A 22,894-nucleotide genomic window follows, 5' to 3' on the forward strand; every position below is an offset into this window, starting at 1 on the left:
GACCCAACAAACAACATCTGGAAGGAGACCCAATTTTTTCTTTAATTTGTCTACACTAATTACTTAGAGCTTGACTGGATGAATTACTGAATATTTTAGGGATAATGTTATGTAACTGTTAAGAAAAGATAGATTCTTGAAACTTATGTAAAGCTAGTATTTCAATATGATTTTATCGGTTGCAATATGCAATAAGTATTGATAAGATTGCTCAAAGAATGTTTTGTTTCTTCAGGTAAATGTGTTGAAAATGTAGCGAGTAAAGGTCTTTTGTCTTGTGCCTTAGCCAGTGAAGACCTTGATTTGTCTTTCTCTCAGTATGAGTGTGAGCTCATGAGTTAGACTTCAGTTAGGATGAGTTTATTTCTAGTTTACTGGAATAATCATCAAGATGGCATGCGTAGAGTTGGAGCTTCAGTTAAGTGGAGTCTTCATCAGTTTGACTACAGAACGAGGTGGCAGTTACAAGTTCAGTTAGAGCGAGTTAGTCTTTAGTCTTGATTGAAGGAAGAACGAGTGAAGACTCCAAGTGTTGATTAGAGAAAGGATGAGAAAAATTCTTAGTTAGCTCTTAATCATAATTCAACTTCTAAAATAGAATTGGGTCTCCTTGCATGCTCGAATTGGGTCTATAAAGAGGGAGACGAAGGCATAGGAATTCACAAGTTTGTTCACAAGTTTGTGAGATATTCTTTGGTTGTGTGCGCATAATTGAGTGCTTGTGTCCGAAGGATTAGGAAGTCACAAGTGTGCAAGAGAATAGGAGCCTCAATTGCAAGAGAATAGGAGCCTCAAGTGCGCAAGAAAATAGGGACTTGTGCACTGGGAAATAGGGGCAAGATTTGCTCAAGGATTTAGGAGCCTCTTGTGCGCTAGGAAATAGGGGCTTAGTGTGCAAGGAAATAGGGGCTGCTAATGCGCAAAGGTTGGGGATTCACAAGGTGAGTCAGGCTAGTTCAGCAGGGGATCGGTTATGTGCTAGAGGGCCGAGATCAAGCAGTGATTAAGGTAGGCTGAGATCAATTGTATCAGCTGAGATTAGTGAGAAGAAGCAAAACACTTTCCTAGAGGCAGATTGTAACGTCACTTGACCCCTCAGGTTACCATTAGAGGAATGGGACAATTTTTTTTGTTAATTCATCGTTAATAGTTCCATATATATATATATATAATCACACACACACACACATACACACACAAATATATATATTTATTTGCCATGCCCGCCGAAAACCAAAGGGCCTCTGCTCTTTGTATTAGCCAAATGCCTTTCGGGTGGGTCCCATTGGACACCTCATCCCGCTTGCTCTCTCCCGACGGTTGCCAAATTACGCGCCTTTCGGGTGGGTCCCATTGGACACCTCATCTCGCTTGCTCTCTCCCGATGTTGCCTAATTACGCACTTGGTTTCCCGCTGACTACTCTGCATCAGGCTTACATGGACAACGGGCCCCTCTTACCTCCTCCTCATAGGCCCAAGCCTGTTTGCCAATCGTCGTCGCCGCAGGTTCACGTTATCCCGACACCTTGTCTCTTGCGATGACTCTTTATTCCGCCAAGAACACAGTGTCAGGTTGACTTGGCTGTGGGTCGTCGCTTTGCCAATGAAAGCTCTGTCGGCTTGTGTGTATGGCCATGTAGCCGACCCACGTCATCCTGTTCGGTCCCTTTCGACGCACTACCAGAAGCACCCTTTACTTCCCGTCGGGTTTCACTTACCGGGCTTGTGGATGGTGGGGCCATATGGCCTCTTCCCCATTGGTCTGCCACAACCAACGCCTTGCTGCTACCATGACCACTCCCACGTCATCTCGCTCGCCTTCATCCCGACGCTTGCAATTGCCTACCCTCTTAATCTCTTCCGGGGTCATGGCATCGGGCTAACATGGCAGGTAGGACCCTTATCTACCAATCGGACAGGTGCGTATCACCGCGTGGCATGGCTTACGTCATCCCGTTAACTTACCTCCCGATGCTTTCAATTGACTCCCGCTTCAACCTTCCATGGTGGTCTCATCTGGCTGACTCAACAAGTGGGCCAATCCTCAACAATAACATTACAACAACGGTGCAATCCCGACGTTTTCCTTTACGCCCCCTTTTCATGCTTCTGGGCCCTGGGTCTGGGCCTATGTGGCTGTGGGCCAACCTTCTAGCCAATAGCAATGCTGTTGGGGCACGTCATTGTGTCGCGTCATCCCGTTTCCTTTTGCCTGGCTCCCCTTTGCTTTTGCCCTTATGAACGTTCCATATAAAACTTCCGGGCTCCCACCTTCTGAACATGTGTTTTAGTGGGCCGCACCTCTGCACATTCCTTGCTCTTGATTGGGACATGTGGTGTCACTGCCACATCATCCCGTGCAACTCACTACGCTCCCTTTTGCCTACACCTTATGCGATTACTCTGGGGTGAACCTAATGGAATGACCTGTTAGGTGGGTCCATCCTCAACCAATAGCATAATGACCGGGGTTGCGTGGCCGCCAACGTGTCTCGACTGTCGTTATCCTGGTTACTCCCTTTTCTTCCTGTAAACATCCTTCTGGGTCACGTTAACACTCTTGTGACCAATCGCGTAAGGGGGAAATTGACCACGCCAATGGAAGGTCTTCATGGCTAGGGCTTGATCTGCGAAAAGGATAAGATTGCTTGATCTTTTCTTATAAGTTCAAGGCTTAATCCCTCGGCGCCGCAACATGTGTTTCATTGTCATTCTCTGCCATGGCTCGGCTATAAGGGACTTCGGCCCTACCTCATGTGACGTTGATCCAGGAGGATCTGTCGATCCAATTGCACAAGTGTTCAAAGTGTCGTCATTAGTGTTCCGTATCATCGTCGCCTTAGTTTATGGGTGTCGTTCAGTTTCGACAGTGTTGGTTATGATCAGGTTGTTTAGGTAATGTTCGTAGTAATGTTCATGGCGTTCAGTGGATATGGGTTTAGCGCCTGGTTGTTGACTTAAGTTCATCGACAGTTCCCCAAGGTTTGGTCAACGACATGTGTTTTGTCGTTCGAATTTGCAGGATTTATGATCGATATGGTTGATTGTGTAAAAGGATTCAAGTTAAAGTACCTGGTTGACGACATAATCTTGTCGTCATCACCACCAGTGTCAATTTCAAAAATGTGATGGTCATCATTGTGGAATGTTGACGAATGTCGCACGGAGACCACAAGGATGTACAAGGGTCGACCGTCTGGTAAAGGCTTCAGTTTCATCGATGTCGCTTTGCAGAGCCGACATGGGTCTTGAAAAGTTAAAAGAAACTCTTTACCTAAGCCTAGACCTAAACCCTAACTCCTAAGCTATCTTTTCATCATTGTTTACCCTAAGAATCCTAATGCATTTTTCCCTAAAGTCCTAAACCCTAATACATTACATCTATGTATTAAAAATACATTGAAAAACATTAAAATCTAAGTCTAAACCTAAAACATACACTCTTGACCTATTTAATTGCAAAAAAATACAAAACAGTCCCCTAATCGTAGCCTTGACCGTATCGAGGGACCGCCACCATATGATCAGAAGGGGTAGCAGCGGAGGTTAGCACTAATCGCCAACCTAAACCGTGCGGGGAGTTGACCACAGCGGGACCGCATCGCTGACATGTGAACGCGGTAATACAAACCGTCGGATGTATGTGCTGACCGTTTTGGGTTAACTGCCAGTTCATAGACCACGGCGGAGTTAGCATGTGAACGCAGCGCAAACTGCCATCGCCACCGCCACTGTCACTGTAACCGCGAGTCAGCGGAACTGTCAGCATCCAAACCGCAAGCAAGGTCGACTGTTCACATGCGCTGGTAGTCTCCTCCGTGTGGTTAGCCAACTGTTAGCGGTTTTGGGTTATACTATGGTATTTTTGGTTTTTTTTTAAAAATTGGTTTTCAATTAATTTCATGACCATGACTAAGCCCTGAGGTGGCTTAAATCAACCAATTCAACCCCAGAAGTCAGCCAATTCACCTCGAATGCAGTCAGAGGAGGTTTTTATATATCTAGAGGCTTTTAAAAGGCATATTTTGTCCATGAAGAACAAGAGAGTGGTTTTCAGCTTTTGTATGCAGGTTCTGGAGGGATAAAGGCGATTTTGTTTGTAGTGGTTCGGGAGCCTTTGGAGTTGGATTTGGAAACCGTAAGCGGCGTTGGAAAGCTGGTTCAGAGAGCTATCTGATGACAGAGGTCAGAATTGCCTATGTGCAAGTTCAATTTGTCCAAATCATTGTGTAATCGACTTCTTCCTTCTCATTCCTAATAAAAACGGTCACCCATCTTGAAAGTGGACCCAGAGACGTACTCCATTAGGGACGAACTCCGTAATTAATCTTGCTGTCTGGTATAACTGTGTTTTCTCTTTTTTCACTTCTATTTTGCATCTTAATTATGGTTTATCAACTGTCGTAAAGTGATCAATTCAAGCAGTTTTCTTCGATTTCCGTGCTTTCAGTTATCATTCAAATCGCTAATGGCTAATCAATTCTACATCAGTTTTTAGTATATGGTCATATCAGATCATATAATTTGGTATCAGAGCAAGTTTCATTTGTAGAATGTGCCATTGAATGTTAACTAGGTCAAATTCGCAACGAGGAGAAGGAATCCTTGAGCATATTGATCCAGAGATTGGAAAGCGATGAGTCGTTCAGAAATCGACCATGTCAGGACCTGATGCAGGTGAAAACACTAAGACTAAGATGAGTGAAGAGCAGTTTCAACAGGCGTTCTTAACCATGCAACAGATGTTGGGAGAATTGTACGAAGACAAGAAGGCGAGAGATGCTTCTTCTTCAAAGGCATCGAAGAAGGACAAAGGTAAAGGCAAGGCTGATAAACCTCCTTCACCTCCATCATCTCCATCATCCTCTTCTTCTTCTTCTTCTTCTTCCAGTGCAGAATCTGAAACGGAAAAGAAACCTAAGAAAACATCTCTTTTGAAACTTGATGTTAAATTTGAGTTACATGTTTATGATGGCGAAATGAATCCTGAAAAGTTAGATAACTGGATAAAGCAATTAGAAGTGTATTGTCGTATTCAGAACATTTCTAGAGATAAAACTAAAATTTAGTTAGCTACACTTAGAATGAGGGGAACAACTTTAATCTGGTGGGAAAGCAAAACTCAGCTAGATGTAAAGCGTAAAGGAAAAGTCATCTCTTCATGGTCTAAGTTTTTAAAAGCTCTTAGGAAACAGTTCTATCCTTTAGGATACATGCAACAAGCTGTTATTGATTGGCAGCATTTGAGGCAAGGTAAAGGGCAGAGTGTTTAGAAGTTTACTCAGGAGTTCAGAAAGAAAGCATTGGCACTTGGTATTTCATTGGATACACGTGAAACTTTGTTAAAATACATCGGCAGTTTACATTCATATTTGCAGCATACTTTATTGATGTTTAATCCTGATGAATTTGATGAGGTGTGTGTTCAAGCCATATATATTGAATCAGGTGGCAGACCATTCAAGTTGTCATCTTAGTGATCCAAAGAGTTGGAAACTAGATATTCCAGCGATAGTAAGGGGAAGAACATTTCGAAGAGAAAGAAATCAGTGATCATTCAGAAGGAAAGACCTACTTGTTCTCAGTGCCTGAGAATTGGTCATGATGAATTGAAGTGCTGGAAAATTCATCCAGAACTTAAGCCCAAAAAGTTCCTTAAGGTGAAGGATGAAAAGAAGGACATTGCAGCAGTCCAGCAGGATCTAGGTTAAGATTCAGGTGATGAAAGGAGGATAACCGCCATGGTTGCAATAGGGAAAATTTCTGTTTTTGTTTAAGTTCGAAAACTAATGTATCTTCTTCAAATATAAATCCTCCACATGAGGATAAAAGAGTTGAACTCTTCCACATAAGGATAACTTCTAAGCATACAAATATTGACACAATGTTTGACAGTGGATCGCAAGCAAATTTAATATCTAAACATATAGTTAATCAATTGGGATTGGAGACACAGAATCATCCAAGACCATACCCATTAGGTTGGATTAATAAATCAACTCAGATACATGTCACAAAGCAGTGTCGGTTAAAATTTGCAATTACATCTAAGTACATTGATGAAGTGGAGTTAGATGTGGTCCCAGTAGACATATGTGGAGTGGTCTTAGGAAGTCCTTATCTTTATGATAGAGATGCAGTGTTTTACAGAAGAGAAAATAAATATCACCTAAAGAAAGAAGGGGTTGAATTTATTGTTAGGGCACATAAAGTCAAATCAAACTTGGATTTAATTGTTACAAATCAAGTTAAGCAATTAATAAGTTCAAGTAAATATGTACTCATGTTTATTAAGGAACAACATAAGGATGATTGTTCGAGATGCGAGATTCAGTTTATAGATCAATTGGTCAAGGTGGTTAATTCTTTTCCAAGAAATCTTATTCATAAACATGATAAGCAACATGAGATACATTTAATGTCCTATGAACATCTTCTTAAAGACAGAATGAATCTCAACTCATTCATTCAACTGAATTCTAGAAACTATCATCATCAGCAGTGTATTGCAAGGAATGGTACATGTGAGTCTAATCAGAGATTGGTTTTAGATGGTATGTTTATTTTCAGTTTCAGGGGTGCAAGTCAGTATTGGGGAAAGTCAGTGTTACATTTCTTTGGTATTGCATCATCATTTCATGCTTTAAAAAGTAATGAAGCCTCTTTTCAAGTGGAGAGGAAGTCTATAAGTTTTCATGACAAAGCATTTTCGAAAGCAGATCTAAAGTTTCCTTATCATGATTTGAAAACTAATGCATTAAGTGAAAGTGTTAGTCCATGGAAATATCAGTTAATAAACGAAGAAATAATGATTCAAGTAAATCAACAATTATTTAGATACTTTCAGTGTCAAACTAAGTTGCAGCAGTCTTTACATCACAGCTGGATGAGTTATGTGCAGCAAGTTCACTTAGTAATCAGTCAACAGGAAAGTAAATCAAGTCAAGTAATTGATATGAAGTCAAAATCAAAGGAGTCTTTGAATATTTCAATTATTCTGGAAAGTAGATTGTTAATACCCATCAGATGTATTGAACAAAGTTCTACAAATACTGTTTTCAAAGATGTTTTTGAATCACTAACTCATAATTCTTCATGGAAAGAATTCAATTGCCATGTTGATAACAGGTTGTTTGCCCATCATCGCAAGTTGTTCATACTACGGATGGAAGAAATAGGTCACTGAATCAAAAGGTATCATGGTCAGCATCATCAGGGTCATCACATGTAGGTGATTGATCAAATGTATTGGTACATCGTCAGGTCAAGATGGAAAGAGAGGGAGTTCTACCCTCATCGACTAATTGATTAGTCAAACTTTTGTGGTCCAAAAGCTTTCAAGTGGAGAGGAATGATCCAGGAGGATCCGTCGATCCAATTGCACAAGTGTTCAAAGTGTCGTCATTAGTGTTCTGTATCGTCGTCGCCTCAGTTTATGGGTGTCGTTCAGTTTCAACAGTGTTGGTTATGATTAGGTTGTTCAGGTAATGTTCATGGCGTTCAGTGGATATGGGTTTAACACCTGGTTGTTGACTTAAGTTCATCGACAGTTCCCCAAGGTTTGGTTGACGACATGTGTTTTGTTGTTTGAATTTGCAGGATTTATGATCGATATGGTTGATTGTGTAAAAGGATTCAAGTTAAAGTACCTGGTCGACAACATAGTCTTCTCGTCATCACCACTAGTGTCAGTTTCAAAAATGTGATGGTCGTCATCGTGTAATGTTGACGAATGTCGCATGGAGACCACAAGGATGTACAAGGGTCGACCGTTTGGTAAAGGCTTCAGTTTCACTGATGTCGCTTTGCAGAGCCGACATGGGTCTTGAAAAGTTAAAAGAAACTCTTTACCTAAGCCTAGACCTAAACCCTAACTCCTAAGCTATCTTTTCATCATTGTTTACCCTAAGAATCCTAATGCATTTTTCCCTAAAGTCCTAAACCCTAATACATTACATATATGTATTAAAAATACATTGAAAAACATTAAAATCTAAGCCTAAACCTAAAACATACACTCTCGGCCTATTTAATTGTAAAAACATTACAAACAAATACAAAACAGTCCCCTAACCGTAGCCTTGACCGTATCGGGGGACCACCACCATATGATCAGAAGGGATAGCAGCGGAGGTTAGCACTAACCGCCAACCTAAACTGTGCGGGGAGTTGACCATAGTAGGACCGCAACATTGACATGTGAACGCGGTAATACAAACCATCAGATGTATGTGCCGACCGTTTTGGGTTAACCGCTAGTTCATAGATGGTGACGGAGTTAGCGTGTGAAGGTGGCGCAAACCGCCACCCCCACTGTCACTGTAACCGCCAGTCAGTGGAACCGCCGACATCCAAACTGCAAGCAAGGTTGACTGTTCACATGCGATGGCAGTCTCCTCCACGCGGTTAGCCAACTGTTAGTTGTTTCGGGGTTATACTATGGTATTTTTGTTTTTTTTTTAATTAAAAAATTGGTTTTCAATTAATTTCATGACCATGACTAAGCCCCAAGGTGGCTTAAATCAACCAATTCAAGCCCAGAAGTCAGCGAATTCACCTCGAATGCAGTGAGAGGAGGTTTTTATGTATCCAGAGGTCTTTAAAAGGCAAATTTTGTCCATGAAGAACAAGAGAGTGGTTTTCAGCTTTTGTATGCAAGTTCTAGAGGGATAGAGGCAATTTTGTTTTTAGTGTTTCGGGAGCATTCAGAGTCGGATTTGGAAACCATAAGTGGCGTTGGAAAGCTGGTTCATAGAGCTATCTGATGACAGAGGTCAGAATTGCCTGTGTGCAAGTTCAGTCTGTCCAAATCACTGTGTAATCGACTTCTTCCTTCTCATTCCTAATAAAAACGGTCGCCCATCTTGAAAGCGGACCCGGAGACATAGTCCATCAGGGACGAACTCTGTAATCAATCTTGCTGTCTAGTATAACTGTGTTTTCGTTGTTTTCACTTCTGTTTTGCATCTTAATTATGGTTTATTAGCTGTTGTAAAGTGATCAATTCAAACAATTTTCCTCTATTTCCGTGCTTTCAGTTATCATTCAAATCGCTAATGGCTAATCAATTCTACATCAGTTTTTAGTATATGGTCATATCAGATCAGACGTCTTAGATGGGGATCTTCGTGATCGCCCCCAAGAACATGCTCTGCTACTGCATAGACTTCCTCGAGCCATTCTTTTCGACCATGGCTCTGCCTCAAGGGTTTGACAAGATCCCAGATCAACGTCAAGGCTTCATGTTGACACCAGTGGTTTATTAAGGCATTCCATGTTACTACCCCTCCTGAGCTTGGGCGAATCCAACTCCAAGGGTACTTGGCTCACCTGCATTCTCTGTTCTTGGACAGGGAATCCCACGCATGCCGACGCAGGTGCTCTTGCGACCCTTACATACCAAGGGCTTGGTGTGAGCTCCTAAGAGGTTTCCACCTCACCTTCCACACGTCACCAATACTAGAATCCATGTCGAGCCTGTAAGCAGGTCCATGGCAATGCGCAGCACCTTCCGCTGCCTCACTGGCAACACTAGGACGCCAACGAAAGATATCCAGCCTGTTGAGAATGAAAGGTTGAAGGCCATTTAGGTAAAGCTGATGGGCTCATCTGGCCCCAAGGGAAACAACCCTCAACGTTAATGCAATGGCTGCCATGCGACAAAACAACTTGTAACACAAGCAAATAAATGGATGAAAATGAATGAAGACCTTGCTAAGCAGACAATCTTCCATGTAACTGTTTCACATTAATAAAAAGGGTCTCTGAGCCCACTGATTCAAGTTTTATTCCAAACTTTTATGGCTTTTGCTGCGGCCTGCATCATGGCGTTATGTTCCTCTATTATTCACTTATGTGTTGTTTTAATTATTTTAAAACATTTTATGCAGAACCAAGTTCAGTTCAATGTTATAACGTATTATCATGTGGTTTATCCAGCACGAGATCTCAGTGTAGACACATGGCACAATATCTATTATCTCGTTGTTTCATTTACATTCTACTAAATCTTGTAGGTTATAACAATATTAAGAAATGTTTAATACCACACCTCTTTCAGTCCAGGGAAGCATTTTTGAGCAATTCATATAACAACAACAATAACTCAAAATGCAACACATACATACATTCATGCATATTATCATAACCATAAAAGCCATCTCCACACAGATAGGTAACACATGCTTATTATAACAACAACACAACTATAGTTCTGATATCCCAAAACCATTTTGTTATAGATCTAACCCGGAAATACTATGAGAATAGAAATAAACCTAAGAATAACAAGATCTAAGCATAGATAGAAAGGATTCACTTTATTAATATCAAACCCTTAAGGTAGGGCAACACCATACATTCACTCCTTAAGGAAGGAGAGCACTTCACAAGCCATATGCCTGTTCATACAATAATCCTTGACATGGAGTCTCTAGCCTCTATATAGGCCTCATACATACAATATCACGGGTCATTACCATGGTTCCCTCATACCATCAAACTAATACCATGGGCCCATTACATTATTACTAACTACTTGTGGTCCCTTACATGATATGGGTTAACCACCTTATTTATTACTATGGCCCATCCATTATTACATTATTACCTTGGGTACCTCCCTTGGTACCCCATATTATCCCCCCTAGGTATATAACATTCCACCCCCCTTAGCATGTTTCGTCCCCGAAACATGGGAAGAACACAAATAATAAGATCTACTCAAAAGAGTAGTCCACTAGTACCATGCACGTGCATCTAGCCATCCAAGAGAAAGGTGAACCCTCAATCTTGCTGGTGCTTCGCTCGCTTGAGATGGAAGTTGACCGTGGCAGCTCTTTTATGTTGATGTGTAGTAGGTGGATCTTCGCTCCTCGCTATCCGTCATATGGGGGTTGTTGTCCTTGTGGCTAATTGGTTGTCATCTTGTTGGTTGTTTTCTTGCAGGGTGATGTGGGTGATGATATGTTGAAGTTGTAACCCACGATGTCTTTTTCTTTAATTCACCCTGCTGTGGTGCCTGTTGTGGTGTCTTCTTTTCCAGTATGACTTCAACCACTGAGCCCTCATTTGATGTACTTATAACCTTTTCTGCTTCAGCCTCTGTTTGTGTTTGATTGTCTATCATCACTGGCTCATCATCTAATATGTCAGACCCTGGAACATCTTCTGCTTCAACGTTCGTGGTCTCTACCTGTTTATTGATGGAAATATTCTGTAATGTAATTTTCTTCTTTTTATACCAGAGCTTCAGGAATTTCTTCTGTACATTAATATTGATAGTACCCACTGATTCCATCCAAGGGTATCCCAAAACAACATCCATGTTATCCATATCTGAAGCATAAAAATCACCATGAAACACATATTTATCCATAGAAAGCTTCAAATCCTTATAAATTTGAACATCCTTATCATCAACCTGTGTATTTTCAATGTGTTTTGTTGGAGCTTGCAATTTTTTTGCCAAATTAACATTGATAAAATTATGCTTGCAACTAGGATTGATAGAAACAATGATCTTCTCTTTCTGAATTAATCCATGAACTTGCAATAAGGATATACCAGTAGAACATAACCCTTGACGTGTCTTATTCTTTTTTCTAGCACAAGACCATTTGTCCATAAAGAGTTTTTCAAATTCTTTATCCGACAAGTCGTCCAACTGTTTGATGCCAAGTGAGTTCCACCATCTGTCAGCCTCTTTTGTCAAATTAAGCTGTACTATAGCTTTGCAAAATATCCTATATTTGGACTTTATTCTTTGTATGAATTCTTCAATAGTAGGACCATTATCTTTTCTTGTAAAACATAGAGTCGCCATGAAGAGGGTTTTGAAAAAATTCACTTACTTGGAGAAAATTTGAAATTGTCACAGTTCCGTTAATATTGCTCAGAATCCCTATTATGACCTGTTTTTGGAAATGGAACAACCATTCTGCATCTGTCCATGTGATAGAAATCCCGATCCAGACACTAGAATTTCAGATTTGCGCTGCAACTCTCCCGCCGTCACCAAAATTTCTGCAAAAAAGCGCTGATTTTAAATCAGCGATATCTCCCTCATCCGGACTCCGATTCGACTGATTTTTTTTTTGAATTTGGGATTTTTTCACAAAGAATCCAGATCTACAATTAGATTTTCCAGATTTTGCACCAGGACGTCCATATCTGCGCCGCAAACTCGCTGCCTTGAAAAATTGTCTGCAACCCCACTGATTTTTAGATCAGCGATATCTCCTTCATCTGGACTCCAATTCAATCGATTTTTTTTTGAAATCGGCTATTTTTTCACATAGAATCCAGATCTACAATTATATTTTGCAGATCTTGCACCAAGACGTCCAGATCTACGCCGCAAACTCGCTGCCCTGAAAAATTGTCTGCAACCCCATTGATTTTTAGATCAGCGATATCTCCTTCATCCGGACTCCGATTCAACCGATTTTTTTTTTGAAATCAGCTATTTTTTCACAAAGAATCCAGATCTGCAATTAGATTTTGCAGATCTTGTACCAAAACATATAGATCTGATCTGAAAACTCGCCGCCCCCGAAATCCTGCAAAAAATAAAAAAAATTTCTCCACTTTCGCCCAAGAAAGTGCTTTGATACCACTTGTTATAGATCTAACCTAGAAATATTATAGATCTGATATGAAAATATAAGATAATGCAAATAAACCCAGAAATAAAATGAAATGATTCTTTATTGATCAAACCCTTAAGGTAGGGCAACACCATACATTCACTCCTTAAGGAAGGAGAACACTCCACAAGCCATATGCTTGTTCATATGCTATAACACATTTTAAATAGAAAGGCATCATGATGCATCAATAGATAACCAAGCATAAGCAGATACTTATCTTGGGGTGTGCAAGGCAACTAAGTCTAGGACAAGGACTCTCCACCCAACCATAGACAACTGTAGCCACACTTACTTTTAGTTGTAACCCCCTAGCCAGATTCCAAAGTTTGAGGGGGATGCTTGCTTATGGGATTAAAACACCACCTGCCAAATGAAACAGGGACTTCAGAGGACCTCCTTCCTTAATCCCTCCAGCTAACCAATGCTTCCTTCATCAACACAGGGAGCCCAAAGGTACTCCACCTCAGGCCAAGTGCTCACACAGGAATTCACCCCCTTTAGGGAGTCCAGATTCCATTGTTAAAATAATGCAGTAAACACAAATTTTCAATTAGGGCTTCCTTGATGTTGCTTTAGGATGTTCTCTTTTCAAGCTATTACAGGGCTCCGAAGCCTACTATCTCAACCCATAGCCTCCTGGGGACCCATGCTGTTACATGGATCCAGAGATTCCATCCCAAACCTTAGGCTCCAAGGACCCACGCTGTTACAGGGCTCCAAGGATCCTATCTCAACCCAGAGCCTCCAGGGACCCCAAGTTGTTACAGGGCTCCAAAGACTAGCAACTCAACCCACAACCTCCAGGGAACTAGAGAACCAATCCCCTTCTCCTCTCTTCTCTTCTCTTCAGAGCCGCCTGCTGATTTGCTTTCACTGGATGCTCAAATCTCCTTTGCTTTCTCTGTTTGCCTATTGCTCCCTTGAACGAATGTCCCTTAATGCTTCTAGCCCCTTTCCTTCAAATCCATCCTCTTGCTGTCTTTTCCTTGTTTTGCTTTTGTTGCTGTGTCCTCATTGACATGCAATGCAAAATCTCTCTGTTGGACTGCTTGTCCTTTTATTGTTGTTGTTATTTCTCAAGCAACATGGGTCTGTGTACTTTCTCTTGCAACCCATTCAATTTCAAGAATTAGTTCATTAAATTCATACACCAACCAACCTTTAATGGCTGTCCAAACAATTCAGGTTTCCTGCATAAGAAACCACATCATCCCAAGCAAGCAATCCTCCTCCCCAACTCTGAATGTGTCCCTTTGACTTAGTCTCATTTTTGTTTAAATTTCACATGTAGCATAAATATTTAAAATGTAGTTTATGAGGGAACCATGGGTGGGTCTGTCACAGTCCCTTCCCCCTTGAGGGAACACCGCACTTGGTGTTCATATGCCCCTATGCAACACTAGAAACAAAACACAACACATACTGTTTCATGGAGCTTTATACACACAACTCTATATAGTATTTACAATCATGTACACACTTGCTTTAACCAACAAACAAGAAGGGATAATTAACTTTCATGACATAGCCATTTCCCATGTGGCATCCTCTAGCCGAAAGTGCTTCCACTGCACCTTGACTTGCTCTATGGCTCGATTCCGGAGCATGAGACCCCTCTGGTTTAAAATGCACATTAGCTTTGGCTGGAACTCTCTCTTTGGTTCCACCTGTAGCACATACCAATCAATCACATGATTATAGTCTTGTACATATCTTTTAAGCTAAGAAACATGGAAAAAATCATGAAATCTAACTAATGGAGGTAAATCCAACTTATATGCCATTGGTCTAATCCTCTCAAGGATCTCAAATGGCCCACAATACCGTGGTGCCAACTTGGCACGTCCCAATCCTCATGGAACTCTTTTTGGGCTTAATCCTCAGATAAACATGCTCCTCAACTTGGAACTCTTTGTGCACTCTATGCAGATCTGCATAGATTTTTTGCCTTTCCTGTGCCACTTTCAAATTCTATTTTATGATTTGAACTCACTGCTCCATATCCATGAGCATATCAGGTCCTACAAGGACACTATTCATTGGATCACTCTAGAGAATAGGAGTGTTGCAAATGCTGCCATACAATGCCTCAAATGGGTTCATCTTTAGGGATTCTTGGTATCCATTATTGTATGCAAATTCCACTAGTGGAAGATATTCTTCCCACTTCTTGGGTTGATGAATCACAAATATTCTTAACATGTCCTCAAGGATTCTATTAATCCTCTCTGTGTTAAATTGGCAACTAGGGCCAAACTCCATGTGAGTCAGCGTATTTATGGCAGCTGATATTTTTATTGGATCCCTCTCGTCGAGAGGTGTAGGATTGATCCAAAGATCATCCGATTCCGATATGTATTTATGGAGATATGAATTTATTTATATTATGGTTTTATTATCTAGCCAGCCAGCTCTTACGTAGGCTCAAACGTCATGTCTATTCAATCTTATGCTTTTAGTATAAATAAGAGAGGATTTGGAGTCATTAAAGACACACTCTTCATGTGATCTTCTCCTCACCACGTCTTGGGTTTTTGGTGAAGGAGAGACACACAAGAAGATACATTGGATGATGCCATAACTTATACATGGATGATGCCCTAGCTATATACGCAACAAACATGTTACACACACAGCTAGTCCTAATACACGCTGGCATACAACGCAGCAAACATGTTACACGCACAGCATGCCCTATACTCTACACGTAGGCATACAACGCAGCTAATATGGATCTATACGCAGTTATGAAGCCAGCGTAATGAAGCAAAGGAACGTAGTTATATAATATGGATCTATACACAGTGATGAAGCCAACGTAATGAAGCAAAGGAACGTAGTCATATAATATGGATCTATACGTAGTTATGAAGCCAACATAATGAAGCAAAGGAACGCGGTCATATAATATGGATCTATACACAGTTATGAGGTCAGCGTAATAAAGTAGTCAAGGCAGCACATAAATAAAAGGAACGCAGTCATATAATATGGAGACAGTGATACGTAGCAAAGAAAACCTACATGGACAACCTTATCAATATACGCAGTTCATAATAGATGAAATACGTGGAGATTTCACGCTGTAGCATGCTGTCATGGGAATGACTTACACACAGTCCATACAACACACTCATGTGAAACGCTGGACACTAACCACGCAGTCCATACAACGCACGACACTTACACACAGTCCATACAATGCACAGAAATGGTTATATATATATATGCTAGATTGTACATACGATGGGCAGTAATGTAAACGCTGGACAATATACGCTGCAGTACATTGGTTATATATATACAGTGGACATGTATATACACTGGGCAGTCATGGTTATATATACACTAGTCAGGTAGTCATTAATGGACCACTGTCATCAAGCCGCAGTGATGAAGAAGTAAATGCAGTCATGGTATTGGAAGAATACCAATACGCTGTGCATAATGGGATTACATTGTACTATTGCTTAGCTGCTTTGCTAGGCTACAAGCCATTGCAAGCAGCTAAGGCTGATATGTATATGAACTTCATAATAAAACAACAGAAGGGTATCATGGGTAGCATGGGCAACATGAAGCATGAAGAGATCATGGGCAACATGGGGAGCATGAAGCATGATGATGCATGGGTAGCATGAAGCATGATGAGATCATGGGCAACATGGGCAGCATGAAGCATGATGAGATCATGGGCAGCATGGGTAGCATGAAGCATGATGATGCATGAGCAGCATGAAGTATGAAGTCATGGACAACTTGATGTATGGGCAGCACAGTGATCATGAGCAGCATGAAGATGCATGATGCAGCATGATGGTGCTACATGATAAGGTGCAACAGATGAACGAAATGGATAGGTGAAGTCATCACCTAGGAGATTCAGTTGAAGCAGAATGTCTTCAACTGATCTCATCATTATAGGAAATGATCTATGCTCAGATCCAGATAAGTCAAAGTGTTGACTTTTGTTGTAAATGTATGATCTCTCTCTCTCTCTCTTTCTCTGCTGAACTTTGAAGATAAAGAAGATTTGATTTTGTCCCTGGCTAGCGCCACATCTTGTGTCCTCTTGTCTTGGCTTGTCTTCTACGATTTATATTTATGTTCTATCTGCAGTTTATCTTAATGCTGATGTGATTGCTAACTGTGAAAATTTAAATAAATTGCTCTAGCATAGAAAATACCTAAAATTAACATGGTATCAGAGCTGAGGTGAAGACAATGCCCAAGTAAGAGTGAAAGAGCAATCACCAAAGACAAAAGGATCAACGAGTTCTTCACAATTCACTTAGGGTGAAGTCGAAGCAGAGCATATTATCAGAATGGCGCAGCAGAACTTTTGATGGCATACCTAAAGATCACTTCATTGGGAAGTTCGGATCTAAGGGTGCAAGGAAAGGTAGATGTCTTGGTTATGAGTTCGGCCCTTATGCAAAGGAGTGTCCGAATGACATAGATGCAGGTCATCAAAGACACGGCCGACTCTTCAAACCCCAGGTAAGAAGAATCAAATATTGTTTCTGATAAAGAAGTGTTATCTTGTATTAGCCCTCTCCTTCAGATTCTTTGGGAATCTGGCATATTGATTGTAGTGCTTCAAGGTACTTCATCGGATAGAAGGGTGCACTCTCTAATTTGGTAGAGATGGAAACAATCGTGGGATTACACTTGGAGCCGATGCCACCTATCTCGAAAAGGGAATGGAAGTCAAAGGTTTTATGGTGGCATTCGTCAATGGAAAGGTACGTGTTTAAAAATAGAATTTTCTAAGATGCTTTTGAGTTCAGGGTTGTATTAAGTTACAGGAAGTCCATGAGTAGGACCATGTCCATTGACACATAGCACCGGAGGTCTGTGAGTTAGATGGTGACAAAGATGCCTGAATTCAAAAGGAGCATGAAACTACATGTTTGAGATGTACAGAAGGAAAATCTTACAAGGGGACCATTCCCCTCAAGTAGCAGGTCCACAGGTTTGAAACAACCCGTGGAGTTTTGAGATTCATGAACGGGAATCTCATGTAGACAGGTGGAAGAAAGCCCTCTATGGCTTGAAGCAAATCACCCCAGGCATAGTATGAGAGGATCAACAACTGTCTGATGAAGCTGAGATTCACTAGGAGTGAAATCGATCCAAACCATTACTTGAAGGTTGTGGATGATAGACCTCTCATACTGGCACCTATGTCTGATAGGTGCAGACCCTCTCATTTGTAGGAGACAGAGGGAGTTGGATTCCGTATGTGGAATGATAAACTGCAAGCCTGTGACTACCTCAAGGATATTAACTTTCAAAAGCTATATGGTAGTGATGTCGGACCAGATTTGGGAAATGCCTCTGAGTTTCATAAACTCTATCACATTGATGTTCTTGGTGAACTTCCGTCCGGACATATGTTTTGCAGTTAGCATGGTGAGCTCATATTTGGTTGAGCCTCACTGGATTGGTGCCAAGAATCCTCTGAGACATCTTTGGGGCACAATCTCTCATGGATTGAGATACACTGCCGAAGATATGAAATTGCATGATCATTCGAATGCTGATTAGGCAGGTAGTGTGGAGGATCACTGGAGCACTTCTTAGTGCTATTTCTCTTTGGATTCTGCTTCGATATAATGGATGAGCAGGAAGCAGAAGTTAGTTGCCATAAGCACCGCCGAGACTGGATACATATCTACGAGTATGATCTCGTATGAAGCTGCCTGGTTGGGGAAGCTCTTCAGTGAGTTGTTTTGATCACATACCACTATGATTCTCTGTAACAACCAGAGGTGGGATTCGATTATTGAGGAATCCCGTATTCGACAATTGCTCCAGCTGATAGACATCAGATACTACCTTATCTAGGATATGGTAAGTCGATGAGCAAGGAGGCTCCATCGCACTGAGATGATGTACAGGTCGCTAAAGCCTTGAGGGAAAGATCAAATTTATGATTTTCTTGAACGACTTGTAGTCGTCAAGAAACCCTTGTATAAGGGTCTTGCATGTTGCATACATTGAGCTCTGGGAGCTCTGAGGGCTTGCTGTTTTTACTGGAGCAACATACGACCACAGGGTGACTCACCCTCCCCTGGTGGTGGCACCGAAACAAGATGATTTTCTCTCTTGTGGGACAAGATGATTTGCTCTCTTGTGGAAAAGGATGATTCGCTCTCTTGTGTAGCAGGATGATTAGTTCTCCTATGAGGCCTGGATTGATGTGTTCTCCATGGCGACTGTAGCAGGATTGATGTGTTCTCTTGTGAGGCTTGGATTGTTGTGTTCTCCATGGCGATTGTAGCAGGATTGATGTGTTCTCTTGTGAGGCCTGGTTTGATGTGTTCTCCATGGCGATTGTAGCAGGATTGATGTGTTCTCCTGTGAGGACAAGATTGATTAGTTCTCCTGTCGAGGCATCCTACCCATGCAGTTTGGGACTCATGGGAAGTACCTCTCATCTGATCAATGAGCAGGGAAATGAAATTAGGGACCATAGTAGTACCGATGGACACATCGTTGTATCTACCGCACTCCCTACGCTAGGATGACCTCCATTGATCTGGGATCAATGATACTGGTCTGGGACCAGTGGTAGGAGTTGTACCATACTATGACACTGACTTCGGGTCGGTTGAGACTGGTCTGGGACCAGTGGTACATACTCCGAGACTGACTTCGTGTCAGTGCAGTACTGGTTTGGGACCAGTGAGAGTGGTACATACTATGACGCTGACTTCGGGTCGGTTGAGACTGGTCTGGGACCAGTGGTACAATCTCTGAGACTGCGATACTGGTCTTGGACCAGTGGTAGGAGCGGTACTTACTATGAAGCTAACTTCGGGTCGGTTGAGAATGGTCTGGGACCAGTGGTATGCACTCTAAGACTGATTTCAGGTCAGTGGAGAATGGTATGAGACATTCTCGATCAATTCTTCTTCTTCATAGTTCAGCAGAGCTAAGCTGAGTAGAGCAGAACAGAGCCAGCAGAGCTGGGCCGAGCAGTGCAGGGCACTGATGGCAGAGATAGTACAGTGAGAATTATGGATTAGCGGATGGAATTCTCCCTAGTTGAGAGGGAGTGTTAAATTGGCAACTAGGGCCAAAATCCATGTGGGTCAGCTTATTTATGGCAGCTGATATTTTTATTGGATCCCTCTCGTCGAGAGGTGTAGGATTGATCCAAAGATCATCTGATTCTGATATGTATTTATGGAGATATGAATTTATTTAGATTATGGTTTTATTATCTAGCCGACCAGCTCTTACGTAGGCTCAAGAAGCCCAAACGTCATGTCTATTCAACCTTATGCTTTTAGTATAAATAAGAGAGGATTTGGAGTCATTAGAGACACACTCTTCATGTGATCTTCTCCTCACCACGTCTTGGGTTTTTGGTGAAGGAGAGACACACAAGAAGATACATTGGATGATGCCATAGCTTATACATGGATGATGCCCTAGCTATATACGCAGCAAACATGTTACACGCACAGCTAGCCCTACTACACGCAGGCATACAACGCAGCAAACATGTTACACGCACAACATGCCCTATACTCTACACGTAGGCATACAATGCAGCTAATATGGATCTATACGTAGTTATGAAGCCAGCGTAATGAAGCAAAGGAACGTAGTCATATAATATGGATCTATATGCAGTTATGAAGCCAGTGTAATGAAGCAAAGGAACGCAGTCATATAATATGGATCTATACGCAGTTATGAAGCCAGTGTAATGAAGCAAAGGAACGCAGTCATATAATATGGATCTATACACAGTTATGAAGCCAGCGTAATGAAGCAGTCAAGGCAGCACATAAATAAAAGGAACGCAGTCATATAATATGGAGACAGTGATACGCAGCAAAGAAAACCTACGTGGACAACCCTATCAATATACGCAGTTCATAATAGATGAAATACGTGGACATTTCACGCTGTAGCATGCTGTCATGGGAATGACTTACACGCAGTCCATACAACGCACAACACTTATACGCTGTCCATACAATGCACAGTAATGGTTATATATATATATATATATATATATATATATATATATACGCTGGACTGTACATACGATGGGTAGTGATGTAAACGTTGGACAATATATGCTGCAGTACATAGGTTATATATATACGCTGGGCAGTCATGGTTATATAAACACTAGTCAGGTAGTCATTAATGGACCACTATCATCAAGCCGCAGTGATAAAGAAGTAAATGCAGTCATGGTATTGGAAGAATACCAATACACTGTGCATAATGGGATTATGTGGAACTATAGCCTAGTTGCTTTGCTAGGCTGCGAGCCATAACAAGTAGCTAAGGCTAATATGTATATGAACTTCATAATAATGCAACAGAAGGGTATCATGGGCAGCATGGGCAACATGAAGCATGATGAGATCATGGGCAGCATGAAGCATGGTGAGAGCATGGGCAGCATGAAGCATGATGATGCATGGGTAGCATGAAGCATGATGAGAGCATGGGTAGCATGAAGCATGATGAGATCATGGGCAGCATGAAGCATGATGATGCATGAGCAACATGAAGTATGAAGTCATGGACAACTTGATGTATGGGCAGCGCAGTGATCATGAGCAGCATGAAGATGCATGATGCAGCATGATGGTGCTACACGGTAAGGTGCTGCAGATGAACAAAATGGATAGGTGAAGTCGTCACCTAGGAGATTCAGTTGAAGCAGAATGTCTTCAATTGATCTCATCATTATAGGAAATGATCTATGCTTAGATCCAAATAAGTCAAAGTGTTGACTTCTGTTGTAAATGTATTATCTCTCTCTCTCTCTCTCTCTGCTAAACTTTGAAGATAAAAGAAGATTTGATCAAAGGGTTTCCCCACACATTGTGGGGTTTGTCCCTGGCTAGCGCCACATCTTGTGTCTTCTTGTCTTGGCTTGTCTTCTGCTATTTATATTTATGTTATATCTGCAGTTTATCTTAATGTTGATGTGATTGCGAACTGTGAAAATTTAAATAAATTGCTCTAGCATAGAACATACCTAAAATTAACACTTTGTCTGCCCATATGTTTGGGGATGCTAGGCTGTACTAATGCCAATTTTGTTTCCATTCTTGCAAACAACTCCTTCAAAAACCTGGAAGTGAACCTAGCACCTTTGTCTGAAACAATCTTCTTGGGGATGCCATGTAGCCTCACAATCTCCTTTATGAAGATTTGTGCTATGTCACTAGCGAAATTAGTGGATTTGACTGCTACAAAATGAGCTACCTTGCTCAGCTTATCCACCACTACCATGATTGCGTCATGTTGCTTGGATGTTTTAGGCAATCCTGTAATGAAATCCATAGAAAATACCTCCCACTTCCATTTCAGAATGGGGATAGGCTGCAACAATCCTACCGGATGCTTGCACTTGACCTTTACTTGTTGGCATTCCATGCATTTTGCCATGAAATTGACCACTTCCTTCTCCAGATTCAGCGAGTACTAGTGCTTTTTAATGGATGTAAGGGTCTTTTGATACCCTGGATGGCCCAAATAGGGCTTAGCATGGGACTTTTTCATTATCAATCTTTTCATTTCATCACTGTTAGGAACATAAATGCTAACATGATTAGGCTATCCTTAGAGAGGTGATATTCTTCATCCTCACCACTTTGCAACAATTTTTCTTTCACTTGTTGCTGATATTTTTTATCTTGCAGTCTAGCACTTTTGACTCTTTCTATTAGATCTGTTGTATAAGAACTTATAGCTGCCAAGTGATTTACTTGAATTCTTCTGCTCAAAGCATCAACAACCTTGTTTTCTTTACCTTTTATGTACTTGATTTCAAAGTTGAATTCGCTGAGCGTGGCCAACCATCTTGTTTGCCTAGCATTCAACTTTGGTTGTCCAAACAAATATTTGAGTCCACTATGGTCTGTCATGAGTGTAAATTTCCTGCCAAGGAGGTAATGCCTCCACATTTTTAAGGCATGAATTATGGCAACTAACTCTAAATCATGTGTCACATAATTCACCTCATGTTCATCCAACTTTCTGGACTCATATTATATGACTTGCCCTTCCTACATTAAGACTCCACAGAGTCCCTCTACATACCACAAAATCCTTGTCAGGATTTGCAATTCTCAACACTGGTGCATTGGTGAGCAATTGTTTTAACTGATCAAAGCTTTCTGCACATTGTGCAGTCCACTCGAATCTTTTTCCTTTCTCTGCAAGGCTGTAATGGGATGGCCTATCTTGGAGAAATTCC

General features: G+C 41.3%; 1 protein-coding gene across 1 annotated transcript in view; it reads left to right on the plus strand.

The window, feature by feature from the left end:
* Positions 1 to 22,894, plus strand: part of LOC149242917 (chloroplast envelope quinone oxidoreductase homolog) — a 167,309-nt gene that overhangs the window by 4,935 nt on the left and 139,480 nt on the right. The gene's annotated exons all lie outside the window — the stretch shown is intronic.

Source organism: Pinus tabuliformis, chromosome 8, assembly GCF_031772625.1.
Source record: "Pinus tabuliformis cultivar Carrire ecotype Pingquan chromosome 8, CPIR1, whole genome shotgun sequence".
Lineage (NCBI taxonomy): Eukaryota > Viridiplantae > Streptophyta > Pinopsida > Pinales > Pinaceae > Pinus > Pinus tabuliformis.